At 38.6% G+C, this 14,867-nt stretch overlaps 1 protein-coding gene across 2 annotated transcripts in view; it reads right to left on the minus strand.

Annotated features, from left to right (window-relative positions):
* Positions 1 to 13,373, minus strand: part of LOC145981643 (uncharacterized) — a 43,104-nt gene extending 29,731 nt beyond the window's left edge. For both annotated transcript variants that reach the window (XM_083115036.1, XM_083115035.1), the window contains exon 1: positions 13,234 to 13,373. The gene's annotated coding sequence lies outside the window, so the exon portion shown is untranslated. The remainder of the gene's footprint in view (positions 1 to 13,233) is intronic.
* Positions 13,374 to 14,867: the final 1,494 nt, after the last annotated feature.

The raw sequence follows: 14,867 nt of genomic DNA on the forward strand, positions 1-14,867 counted from the left end.
TACAGGCATCTATGGAGTTCGTGGGAAGAAGTTCTTCGATTTTGATATGTACGAGAAAGAGCGAACCTGCATCTAATCATTGAAGAGTGGCAAATCCTAATAAGCGTTCTTTTACCTGCCCGCGATATGTTTTGAATCGAATTTTAAGTGTAATTTGCATTTTAAGGTTCACGTTCAATACATTTCCAAATAATATCCCCTCATTAGCTTCAAGAGTATCGAAGAAATTCCGTTTGTTAAGGTTTGCCTCAGACTCATGATCTCGAAATTCAAGTCCCTGAATAGTAAGAAACCTCGATGAATCCACAACAACTGACATGTAGTGTCGGTTTTTCTCCGATCACCTTTGGTCCTGGGTTCGATACCCAGTGCAGGCACTTTAAACTATTAGTCCAATCCCGATTGGCTTTTCTGTGCATAAAGTGGACTTAAAACACCAAATCAACCAACCAACCAAATCTTGAATCAACTTTGATTGTCTTTTAATAATTAGCGTTGTCACTAACGACCACGATTAGAATAATTTGCCAGTACTACAGATGATGTCTTGTGGTCCTGAAAATATTCGTGATGTTTTAAAATCATCCACATTCAACACTTTTCCCAAGTTCTTAAGACTGGGTACAACTTAGGTTAATCTCGGCTATTACAGGACATAAATGAATGAGAAATCACCTATGTCCGGGTCGACGCTCGAATCTTGAACGAAAGTCACATACACATAGCTCTATATATATACACTAAACAAATTAATATTTGTTAATCAAGTTGGTATTATAAGCAGGAAAGTGATATCATGCAGAATACACCACTTTGAAAAGGTGAAAATCGTCATACTCTTATAAATGAACTCTCTTAGTATTCGATATTTAATTAACTTCAGTTGGGGGCCCCGGGTGGGGGGGGCGAAGTATCTGACATGGGGCGTCCCCCTGTCCCTCTGGCGTCGTCACTGCTTCCAACCCTCTAATAACTTCGCTGCTGATAGCCTCACCTTCGAAATGGAAGCTTGTGTGTCGGCGAATAATACAAATAACTTGTGTTCACTGTCCCTCTTTCATTCAGAGTCTGCCGTTTTCCTTTTCAGCTTTTCCTGCAAAACTTCCTGTCAGCAAGTAAACCAAATTACAGAATTTTTATTGCCCCTCCCTTGCATCAACTTTCATTCCTACTTTAGGCCTGGATTTATGGCACGTACCCGCTACTGCAGGTCAACCTCGCCCTATGTTTGGTGTTTGCCCCCTGAAGCAACGGTGTCCATTGTTCAAAGCGAAACCTTTGTCAATGGGGAACGGCGAAAAATAGTCTCGGAATACACCCTGGTCGTAAACAATCTCCTGCCACCCTGACATTGCTGTCAGCTTCCCTCTGAAGTTCGATAAAACTACTTTGTGAAATGTGTTTAATAACGAGTGAAAATGTAGACAGTAGATACTACATGTATTTTGCACATAAACTTGAAGGCTTAATTTACAGAATAAAAAAAACAGCTACAACGTTCCTTCATCTGATTTAAAGAAAGGCTAATCGGGACTGGACCCACAGTTTAAAGTGGGGTCCAAATCACAATGTGCCCCCACCGGGCATCGAACCTTGGACCCCTTGACCACAAGGCGACGATGCTACCACTGTACCATCGGGGAGTCCCCATAGAACAAAGTTTCCTTCTACGACGATTATACAGAACTTAGTGCACTTCCTTCATTTAAAATCTATTCTATATCAGCCTCAGTATTTCGTTATTACAATCCAAGGAATAGTATTCTCTTTAAATAAGAAATAAAAAAAAACATTAGAAATAATCTTCAAACGGACGTAAAAAAATCGAATCCAACCACCTGTAGAATGCCTGAGGGAAACAACAAGAATTTTCTCAACAAAGACATATCCGAAGTTTCCATAATATTCTAATAATTTCGCAACCCGTGCAAATAATCATGTGGTAAAATCTTGTCGTGGTTCCCTGTAAACACTAAAATCACCAAATTACTTCTTTCCATATTTCCCGTATTTTCTCCTCCTCTTTAGCTCTCAGCTGTTCGGAGTGGGATAATGCAAGATTATTTGTCCCTAATTATCTCCTTCTCTTAGTCTTGCTTATATCTTGGACTCCTTAATAACTTTCCCAACAACTCGTTATCAATTTGTACTGCCATGTTTCCTACAATGCTTTTCCTACTTCCTAATAACAATCACTTCTGTACACCCTTTGATGTAAAAATTAAATAATAAAAATAAACCATATCCGTCGGTCCGTTTATCTTTCCAACCTATAGAGCTGAGACTATTTTTACAAGAAAAACCTCGGACGCAGACATTCCACGATCTTTTGGCCCCTCCTTCCACCTTCTCTACCTGCCCTTTTACTTGATGTTATTCAGAATTGTATTAGTATCTGGAGTACTATCGTAACAAAGTTATTAACCTGGAATAATTTTTTTTAAAAAAATGGGGAGTAACGCTGTGTTTCGAAAGAGTATAGGAAATAAGTTTAGGTATTCATTCATGCCTCTCTCTAGAATAGTCTTCTTATTTTGACTTAATACATGCTTATCAACGTTTCTAATTGAAATACTTTATTCCAAGCAAACAAGTATTTGAAACAGATTAAAAATTTTGCTTTTATTTTTCGAGACATTCGAGACGAGACGAGACTTTTCAAAAGCCGTCCCGTCTCGTGTCTCGTCTCGAAAACGAGACGAGAAAGGCATTCCGTCTCGAATTTCAAAAGGCTTGTCCCGTCCCGTTGAGCAACACCATTTTCAATGTGTAATAAATTGTTAATACTTCTTAATAGTACATATTGTAGCATTCATATAAACTTCCCCTATACATGTTGTTGCCGCAAGGGGGTATAGCAGAGTATGACGGCGTCTTTGTGTCCTTTTTCCTTGAATTTCACTTTTTCAGTGCTTTTCTGTCCTCCTTTCTTTTTTGGCCCGATTACCCCAACAGTAAAATGTCAAGTCAGTCAAACAAAAAATCCAATCTTTCACCACACGCCAAAAAAAACATGGAAATATATTTCACTTGCACAAATTGATTTTTGAATAAATATTATGAAGCAAAAGTATTAACATTTAAATTTTTTCAAAAAAAAAAAAAAAAAAACTTTTGGGCGACCTGATTACCATTTACAATTTCCTTCTGTTTAAATTTTTAAAAGGTAGAAAATTCCAGAAGCGTCTTCTCCAATGTATTTTGCACTATTTGATGTTCATGTCAATATTCTATTATTATTATTATTGATTTTATACACACGTCATTTCACTATGGGCCGCGGTAACTCAGTTGAAGAATATCTGGCTGAGACCCGGGTTCGAATCCCGGGGCAGGTGATCTGGATGAGGAATTTTTCCAGTCATTTCCCTGCTTCTGCGTGGCTCTGAGGCTCACTCAGCCTCGTATGACCTGGTGGCAACCCTGGGGGGTAAAGGCGGCCGGGTGTGATGTTGATCAGGTCATCCCAAATATGGCCGAGATAAAAAATATGTGGAGCTCTACCTCCACCTCACCCCATATGCCTTTACGGGATGTGTGCACACGCACAGGGGTACCTTTTACCTTTACTTACGTCATTTCACTAGTCGTGAATATTGTCACTGTAGTTGTAAGAGTTAAGAGTAAAAAAAAGACAATACCCTGCTAATAAAAGTAAAGCGTTCTGTTAAGTGAAATTTTCCAATTCGAGCCCTAAAAAAATTACCCCTTTGCCTCAATTTTTTTCAGAAAATTTCCCCTCTCTTCGCTACCACATCAAACCGTTACAAATTTTCCCAGTTTTTCCCTCTTGCACATCAAACTACTTCACAATTTCCCTCCAATTACAATCACCAAGCCGAGAATCCTTTTTCAAGGACAGTCGGTATCCTTGGGCGAAAAATAACACACAACTGCGCCTCGCAGCGCAATGAATGCAAGTTCATTTACAAGACCACAGTTTACAAACCTCCCCCTTCTTTTGTTATGCGACAACAGCGTAATACAGAAAGGTAATTAAAACGTTCATTAAGAAGACTTCCTGCGCTTTACTCAAGCATGGACCGGCGAGCACGATATTGCTATACATTTACATGGAAGGCCGGTTGAATGCGACTGAAACGACCAGAGACGTAACGTCTTGGTTTTTATGGCATCACTTTCGCACAACAGCGGGTTCAACGTCACAATAAGGACTGCACTTTTATCGAGAAGTGAAAGGAGAAGTGGAAACGTGTGCTCATTCGATCTAATGTTATGCCGTAATTATTGTATAGATTCAAATCAGTCCGATAGGTTTTTGTTTTGCTGGCATTACACAATTCCCCTTGACCGTCAAGGCCGCCGAAACTGCCACGATTTTTGATGCGTTCCGTCTTAGTATTTACAAAACCTATATTTCTATTTTGAGGCATTATATTCCCTGAAATAAATAGTTGAAAGGTAAACTGGTTCCTGCATTTTACACTCAAGTTCTTTCGATTTTCTTATTCTGTTTGAATCACTTAACTAAATTTTATTTCCGTTATCTATCTATATACATGGTGTACCAAAAGTCCTATCCCCCCTTTAAATTGTAGACAAACCTGTAAAGGGCCTCCCCCATGGCGCAGTGGTAGCGTCATTGCCTTGTAATCAAGGGGTCCCGGGTTCGATACCCGGTGGAGGCACAAGTGGTTCGGATCCCACTTTAAACTGTAGGTCCAGTCCCGATTAGCCTTACTGTGCATAAAGTGGACTCATGTATTTTTTTAGAAAAATAAATGACTAACTTCAAAAGTGAATTTCGTGCAATGCCCCCCCTTCAATTTCACCCAAGTTTTATATACAGGTAGCTCAGAGTGGGTACTGATGCTTGATGGAAAAATTGGGATGGGCGGTTCAGAGACAGGGTGATAAAAAAATCATTTGCATTAAAAGTTAATCTTATTAAAAATTCTTATGTATTTAGCACAAAGTCTGAAGTACAATATGTTTTGAGGTATAATATTCAAAATTTCTGTTCACTATGTGTGAAGGTAAGCATAGGCGTAACCTTGTGGGGCAAAGGGAATACCCTATCCAAAATTTATAGATTAATTAAAACCTACAAATAATAATTGCAGTTGAACCCCGATTTTAAGCTCCTCAATTTTACATTTTCCTGAATTTTACATTCAATCTTGGTGGTCCGAACATAGCAAATTGCTAAGGAATTTTCCTCGGTTTTATATTTTCTCGCATTTAAGATATTTCAGCTTGGTCCCCTAAACAATTTAAAATCGAGGTTCCACTGTATCTAAGTTAGTTTCAACTGTCTTCAATTTTTTAAAAAAATATAATCATCATCTCTTCACGGAGATATGTAGTATGAAGTAAGAATTAATAATACACATTTGTGCTGATTGAAGTTTTTCCAAATGGAGCTTTTCTTCCCACATAGCACAGAAAATCTCCTTGTGATTGTATCACTTAGAAGACTTGTATAGACATCAACAGTATCAAGTAACAAGTGCAGCAATGAAGTACCAATTCCATAGAAATAGTATTAATAACCCACAGCTCTACAGCACCTTGACGGGCCTTGGCTTACCTACCGACTGATGGTCTCCTTCCCACACTGTTCCGCCATCACCTGTTATAGCATGTAGGTCTCAGACCAGTGTTGGGGTGACGGGTGATCAGCCGACGAACCCCCAGCCGTTATTGTAGGTCTTCTTGACCAGGTTACGCTCACTCACTCGGAGCTTCCCAATTTCCTACGATGGTGGGTTGCCACCGGCCCTATACGTAGGCTGAATCAATTCCGACCAGAGCCGGATTCGAACCTACGCCGTCCCGCAGCGAACGATCTCAAGACGAGTGAACGCCTTAACCCGCTCGACTACGGAGGAGGACAGAAATAGTATTAGAGGCATAAATTTCTTATTAATCATGTAAGGTGAAATGGCAACAACCCGCAGTACAATTTGTCAGCAATTGCAATGTACTATACAACAGCACCAGGAAGATTAAGTATGCACTGTTTTGAACTTAAGCTATTCACAGTGTACGGTTAAGTTACTTTTTACAAGTAACAGTTTCAGTTACTCATTTAAAAAGTAACTCAGTTACAGTTACTGTACTTTAAAAGTAACTGTGATTTACTTCACAGTTACTGTGAAAGAGACTTACAGTTAATGATCACTGATTTGTGTAAAAATTACAAATTGCGTTTCTAGTATATAATATGTCTTCATATACTTACATTAATACTGCAAATAAATGATGAAACACAGAGTCAACTTTGCTTGCTTTACAATTTTAATTAAGAAATCATTTGTATGCTGACCATGGTATTTTGAATATGGTGTCATTGATTCCACTTCCACCTATTTCTTTCTCTTCCATTCCAAGTTCAACAAGATCCAAAGATCCACTCCTTCGACAATGACTTTTTCCTAGCTCGACAGTCCACCTAAAACACTGAAGTTTTCACATACAAGTAGATATGAATTGAGGTAAAGCGTGGATGAAGTTAGCATGCAACAAAGCATAGCTTCCTTGCCAGGCCAGCAATTCCAAGAAAATCCTTTTACGTAGCATCCAGAGAAGGTAGAGAAGTTACAGATATATATTTTTTTACAGTTGGGAACAGAAAATGTGAACGGCACAATTTATAGTGCATGAAATTTTGGCAATGCATAGAATACAATAGAGTAAGTATTTTTCGGTACTATCTTCATGGGCGTAACTTGGGAACAATCTTTGGGTTTAGAGAATTATAAAGTTTTCCGTCCCATAAAAATAGTGTCAAAGATTATTTGCTAAATACATTTGAAAAATCACAATAATTACTCTTTTTTGTTTGTTCCTCAAATGCCAGGAGGTTCACAAAATATATTTAACTTGTAGGTTTTAATTAATCTAGAAATTTTGGATAGGGCAAATGATTCCCTTTACCCCACAAGGTTACGCCTATGCTTATCTTCACACATAGTGAACAGAAATTTTGAATATTATACCTCAAAACATATTGTACTTCAGACTTTGTGCTAAATAAAAAAGCATTCTTAATAAGACTAACTTTTAATGCAAATGATTTTTTATCACCCTGTCTCTGAACCGCCCATCCCAATTTTTCCATCAAGCATCAGTACCCACTCTGAGCTACCTGTATATAAAACTTGGGTGAAATTGAAGGGGGGGCATTGCACGAAATTCACTCTTGAAGTTAGTCATTTATTTTTCTAAAAAAATACATGAAACTATACATAAAATACATGATTATTGATACACTGATCTAAAACCTTATTTAAATGAAAGTTTACACTATCCTGAGCAAAAGAAATCAAACTTGAAGTTTCTACGGCAAACCTGAGAGAAGATACTATAATTTATAACCTAATCCGTGTCATTCAAAGTGGAGCCTCATGTGGCGTACACAGACATTTTTAAAAACCCGTAATTTCTGAATCCCTTGACCAATATGAAAAAAGTTGTCATTTTTGTAATTAGCGTCAAAAGTTCTAAAAATATACCGAATTTCATCAAAATCGGAGATGGTGGGTGACATTTTCACAACATTCTGGATGATTTGATGTGGAATGACCCTAATATGAAAAATATATTTCATTGATTCTTTCAAGGATGATAATTGTCATGAACATGCTAGATACCCAGTTTTCTGAAAATAATTATGACTGATATCCATCATAAAGGTAAAGGTAAAAAGGTAAAGTGCTCCCCTGTGCTTAGCACCACGCCATGAAGGCGTATAGGGGGTGTGGGGGTAACGCCCCACACTTTCTTGATCCGGTCGTGAGTGGGGGTGATGTGATCAGCATCATGCCCCTGACCGCCTTCACACCCCCCCCCCCCCAAGGTACCCATGTTATTCGACGCTGGATGGGCGCCGGGGCCGCTTCCAACGTTAGAAAAGTTCCCGGATTTGAAGGACATAATAATTCTTCAAAAATTGATATTTCCACTAAACAACAAATTTAAAACTACACCATAGAAACATTACCCCTGCTTATTCTCACATTTCTGTCCATTCAATTTAAGGTAAAAAGTAAAAAACAAGACATCCAAAGTTGCAAGGTTAGCGCAACCCTCAAAACTTGGTCCATCATGTTGATATATTACTGGTTCCTAGCTGCTTTATCATCTGCTCCTCAAGTGCCCATTTTACTATGTGTACGGAGGGACAACATGTGGGGCAGTTTTATCATTTGTGCAGATTTAAATAATGAAATAATGAAAGAAAGAACAATAATTGGAGGGTAATGATCATTTTTCTTATTAAACAGGCGGAGGCACATGGTGGTTCAGATCCAGTCTCAATTAGCTTCTGTCTGCAGAAAGTTGACTCAAAACAAAAACTAGGAAAGATGGGATCCTCCTGCTCCTCCATTCCCCTCACTGCTCATCATTCACTATTCTTCCTCACTCTCACAATTAGCTACAAGTGGCACAAAGCGACTGTAGATAAGAGAATTACTAAATAAACCATTCACCCTCATTGTCATGAAAAGCAAAAGTTACAGAAAATTGACGTAAAAGTAGGAAAAACCAAATTTGGAAACTGTATATTACCTAAAGAAAATTATCATTTCTGCAGGAAAGTCAATAACTCATATGTACTTTTTACAATCTCATAAAATATATAGAGGAAACTGATGTGTAAACCAGAGCATATTGCAATTTTGAAATTTGTGAACAAATATTATGATGATAATTGTAATTTTAGAAAGTATATGTATATCATAAATTTCTTGCTGGTGAGATCCTATATACTGACAATAATCAATGCTGTTAATATACTGATTCATTGATTGCTTTCTCATTGTAGTGGAAAATTAATGACCTGTTTTCACACTGCATTTTTTTTTATTTATTTATTTTATTTTACTTCGTGTTTTGTGCCACTTGGCTAATTTGCGAAGATGGGGACGAGTGATGAAATGAAGAAATTGATGAATGGACATTCACAAACAACCATACCCGAGCTGGATTCAAACCCAGGACCCTTGGCATCACAGCGCAATGTGCTAACCGCTCAGCCACAGGGTCAGGCACACTGCAAGTTGTGTTTTACACAGCAAATAAGGGCATTTTGCTCTTTTCCACCATGGACATCCACAGGATTTGTTTGGGGGTGGTGCACACTAGCATTTATTTTAGGGATCTCGCAAACGAGGCATGTCTCTCCCCAAAATAGTGATGCAACTCAATAAAATGGAGCTGTTAGCTGGAATATATTCATATATGTCAGTTAGTTATTTGGATATTATAATTATTCAGATACTAATGAAATAAATTACATTGATATCTACAATCTGTGATATCAAGATGTTTATACTCTAGAATATCCTAATTTCCATGCAATAGACTTTGTCTTTATGAACCTCAAGCAAAAGTATTTTTCTTTTGTTCACTGTTGTGACATTCAAAATTTACCTCAAAATGCTGAGAAGAAATGTAGCTGTAGAGAATTTTTCGCTACAACTACAATTTTCAAAATGTAGCACTGATTCAAGAAGCATGCTAGTACTGACCACTGGCCAAAACGGGCACACATACAAATTACATCATGTTGGACATTGCAACCACATGTTGCTTGACTTTGTTGTTCCTAGGGTGGCATTGGTAATAAGTATAACACGGATCTGCATAAGACATGACCGACAAGGTGTGGGAGTCAAGTGCACATTAAGTGCATTGGCTGTTCTATTTTTTACATGATAAGAAGCGAAACTTTCAAATTTGTTAAACAATAAACCCTTTGGCGCAGGAGGTAAAATTGGTGAAATCACCCCAGCAGAGAACGTGTTAAACAACTGATCACGTAATATCTGGTCTCTAGCACAGAATCCTATTCGGTAACATTATAGTATAGGAGTGACGGATTTCTTCAAATTTACAGGAGAAATTACTTACGGAAATCATTTTCTGTAGCTTTGTGGAAGTTCGTGAATGTAGTTTTGATCCATTTTAATGTGAATACATGTTTTTTTCTGCGAAAATCTCTGTTTGACACGCTGCTTCTGCTGCCGCCATTTGCTTTCTGCACGAGAGTACAATGTTCCGTGTGTGCCGCCATTTGCTTCCTGCACAAGAGTACAATGTTCCGTGTGTTAAGATGATGCAACCCCTAGTTGTTCACTAGAACATGACTTGTCGAGTTTTTTTTCTTTTTAACTATGCTTGCCTAACCTAACCTTACGGAAAATGGTTTTTGGGGCTAACGTGAATGGTTTTTGGGGCTAACGTCAATGGTTTGTGACGTATTAGCATAATTTCAAATCCGGGCACGAAAGTAGGTATTTTCCGGTGAACGAGGTTGCAGCACTGCATAAATCGACAAAACACTCGCACAACGCACCCTGAACCAGTACGAGATCGCCTGCCATAATGTGTTACAGAATCGAAATAACAAGTAACAGTAAGTACTCGGAAATGTAAGAAATAGACATTATCTTAGTTAGAAATGCATTATTTCACCTTAGGAAATATTCCGCATTCCAAAATCGTACGTTAGCAATGTAAAAAAAGTGCGAAATATATGATTTATAGGTGTCACCCCCATACTATAATAGTACCTCCTATTCGACAATTGGATACAAATCCACGAAAACCAGTGTCCCTGTAAGGGTTCCGATTGTTTTATGATTTCTCCTAGCACAAAGATTAATTAATTATCATAGAATTTTGGAAATCATTGTCACACGAAATTTTAACTCTCCTTAAAATAATGAGCACTGTTTGGACTAGAAAAAAAGTTCTTTATGTTGAAAAAAAAAACAACTTGAAAAATTACCTTACACACTGTACTTCTCATGGACAAGATATTCCCCGTCGACAATGACAGTAAATATTGTAGAAGCGTGGGAATGAATGTAGAAGTAAATCGGAACCTTAGTAGAATACATTTAGGGACTTAATGCATTTAATTTAATGCTAAGGGAACCAAACCTAACCTGCCTAACCTACCCAAAAAAAAGCATACATCGAACAAAACCTTAAGTAATCGCTAAACTCCACAGTATGTGTTAACAGACGTACATCGAAATCGAACCATGTAAACCGGTACTAATTTACTATCCTTCGGACACATTTATTTATATTTACAGAAGAAACTACTTACCGTAATAAGTTCCTGTAGCATTGTCGAACATCGGGAAGGTGTATTGTGTGATGTGGGAATGTTTTATAGCTGAAATTCATGTTGTTCGTTGAAAATGAATTCTGCGACGAAGATAGCGTTTGGGGCGTACATGTTCGTATACCATCAAGTTCGTACACCTTCATACACCATCACCTTCATACACCGTCGTGACTATCATGACGTGTCGTGATTGTGTTTTGTTGGTATCCAGTGTTTCCAACTGTCTGTGTTTGCGACGAGAGTTAGAACTGTGAATCGAGGGTTTGGATAATGACGTGTGGTGGGTGTGTTGTGAAATTAAATTGGTGCCGGGTGTTGAGGATCCGGTGGAGTTTTTGGTTGCACACGGGGTGGTGAAGAGAGGAAAGGAATGTGCAAAGTGTGGGAGCGAATGTAAGCTACTCGTGAGGAAGAATGGGATGTGGGAACATGTATAATGGAAAGGTAAGAAAGAGAATATATGTTTTGGTAAAAATTTGGTGTGTTTTTATGAGGATGTAGAAATTGGAAATAATTGCGAATCATTGGCGCTAGCCCCACGAACCATTGGCGCTAGCCCCACGAACCATTGGTGCATGGATAGGTTAGTAGGGCCACGCAAAGGTTTCAATAGTGAAAAAGATAGCCCCACGAACCATTGGCGCTAGCCCCACGAACCATTGGCGCATGGATAGGTTAGTAGGGCCACGCAAAGGTTTCAATAGTTAAAAATATAGCCCCACGAACCATTGGCGCTAGCCCCACAAACCATTGGCACGTGGATAGGTTAGTAGGGCCACGCAAAGGTTTCAATAGTGAAAAAGATAGCCCCACGAACCATTGGCGCTAGCCCCACGAACGATTGGTGCGTGGATAGGTTAGTTCAGTTAGGTTGGGATCCATAGTTAAAATTTGGTGTCAGAACGCGAAAAATAAAGTTAAAAAGAAATACATCTGATTAAGTTTGTCGACGGGCATTTCTTGGGTTCCGAAGGTTGAAACACTGCATAACAATTGAAAATCGAGAAAAAACAAGGCCGATGCGTCATTCCTACGCGTTATTATTTACGAAGGTGTCCGCGCCATGTTGTGTGTGAGGCAAACGGAAAGGTAGGAGGAAGAAGTAGTCGTAAGGTGAAAAATTGCTCTTACTTTCATCAAAACAACGTCAATACACGTTCAGGAATGTTCCGCGAAGCAAATACGTAAGTTCGAATGTCAAAAATTTGGCAAAAGAGAAGCCGGAATTATGTAGGAAGGTGTACTCGCGATATTGTGTCTCAGGCAAGGAAAAACACCTACCAGAAAGACCTTCTGGTAATGTGAAAAATTGCAATTAATTTCATCAAAACAACGTTAATACACCTTCAGGAATGTTCCGCGAAGCAGATACATAAGTATGAATGTCAAAGATTGACGAAACCAAAAAAATAGAGGTGTCCGAAGGATAGTAAATTTTTACCGGTAAATATGTGATATCGCCCGGACGGATTTCTTCAAATTTACAGGAGAAAGTACTTACTGAAATGAGTTTCTTTAGCATTCTGGACGTTCTTGGAGGTATTTTCTTTCACGGGAAACTAAAAACTTCGTATTTGAATGCTGCCGAACAAGAATTAATCACTTTTTACGTAAGAAACTTGCATTGCCTGCCATATTATGCCATTGTTCCCATTGTGTACATGCAGGTGGCGAGAGTGTAGAAAGTCACACGGTCTCGTCAGTGTTTCCAAACGTGCATTTTTTACGAGATTTTTTTTTTAACTATGCTTACCTGACCTAACCCAACTTAACCTTGCCATAAATGTTTTTTGGGGCTATCCGTCAGTGGTTTGTGATGACATAATGAACACGAAAGTAGGTGTTTTTCGGTTAAGAAGGTTGAAACACTGCATACCCACTCCAAAACGACAAAATACAAGCACGGCGCGATGATCCATGACGAGTGCATGCCATATTGTCTGTTACCCAAGCGGAACAAGGAAGACAAATAATCACTCGTAATATGAAAAGTTGACACTATTTTATGGAAAAAGGCATAACTTCACCTCAAAGAATGTTCCGCAATGCAGAAAAGTGGTAAAATTAAGGAAATAAATGAGTTAAAGGTGTCCGGGCGTTATTGCATATTTGCGAATATTACTTACAATTGGTGGCAGTTAAGTATATTTCGTCGAATATCTTTGTAGTATTTCCTCTTCATAGGCTTCCATTTCTAAACCTCCTTCCTCAGCGTCTCCATAACGTTCAGTAATTTCCCCTACTTTGTCGGTGTTTAAGTCCGTGTTAAGAACGCCTGACAAAACAAAAGCAGACTGGTCGGCCGGATGGCGAAATTTCTTTTTCCACATATCCCAGGACCCGCACCGGAAGTGATAATGAAATCCAGATTCCGGGGCCTCACAAAATCAGAGATGCCAACCCAGAAAAAGAAATAGCTTTAGAAAGAAGCTACGGACATATGCGAATATGCCGTTTTCTTTAAACAAAAATGAGAGTTGTTAGTTAGCAACATTGCGACTGAAAGGCACAAGCAGATTAGGGCGGATTAGGGGCACAAGCAAGCAAACACAAATACAAACTTCGTGGCAAAGATGTCGCATTTGCTTCTGGAAATTTTTCTCTGCGACATTTGTGCAAAAACCCTACAAATAAATATAAAGAGTCATTGAATGCACATGCCAAATGAGCTCATAAATGTACAACAAATTAAGGTAATATTACAAGTCAGTGGATTGCTGCAGCCTGAAATGACACCAGTATAAAGTGCTTGGAAATTTGGAGGAAGTTATTCACGTAAGAAAGATTTGGTGAATTCGATTCTTTGGAAGGGAAATTGTTTCATGAAACTCACGATCTTGTTGCCGAAAGTCTGGGCTTCGAACCCTAGCCAAGGCAAGGGCAGTTTTACCGTTCTATGCTTAGAGAAACTCATTTCCGTAAGTAGTTTCTTCTGTAAAAATGAAGAAATGTGTCTCCGATGTATGAAACTGTGTTTCGGTAAATGTATGTTATATCGGAGACACATTAAAATCGGATATTTTGTGTTTCGGATGGTTCGTACTTACCAATTATGTATTGGGGAACATAGTTAAAGGTGCCATTATGCTTTTTACACAAAAATAACATAGATTTTTCACATTACGAGTAATTCTTTTGGTTCCTTTCTTCCGTTGCGGAACATACAATGTGCCACGCACAGCTGTGGATCATTGCGCGTCGTGCTTGTGTTTTGTCAATTTGGAGTGGGTATGCAGTGTTTCAACCTTCTTAACCGAAAAATGCCTACTTTCGTGTTCATTATGTCATCCAAACCATTGACGGATAGCCCCAAAAATCGTTCATGATAGCCCCACGAACCATTGATGGATAGCCCCAAAAACCATTCACGATAGCCCCACAGACCATTTCCGGCAAGGTTAGGTTAGGTAAGCATAGTTAAAAAAAATTCTCATAAAAAAAGGCACCTTTGGAAACACTGGCAAGACCGCGTGACTTTCGACGCTTGCGCCATCTGCAGGTACATAATGGAAACAACAGCATAATGTTGTCGCTTTGCACAAAATGCAAGTTTATTATATCAAAAGTGCTTGTTTCTTGTTGTGCAGCATTCTACGTTGAGAAAATACCTCCATAAACTTTCCAAATGGTACAGAAACTCATTTCCGTAAGTAGTTTCTTCTGTAAAAATGAAGAAATGTGTCTCCGATATAACAGACATTTACCAAATTTTCTTTGAAAGAAACAAGAAATTCGTATCCAGGTTGGGGGAAAAAGTGAC

This window comes from Lepisma saccharinum, chromosome 29 (assembly GCF_977018435.1).
Source record: "Lepisma saccharinum chromosome 29, izLepSacc3.1, whole genome shotgun sequence".
NCBI lineage: Eukaryota > Metazoa > Arthropoda > Insecta > Zygentoma > Lepismatidae > Lepisma > Lepisma saccharinum.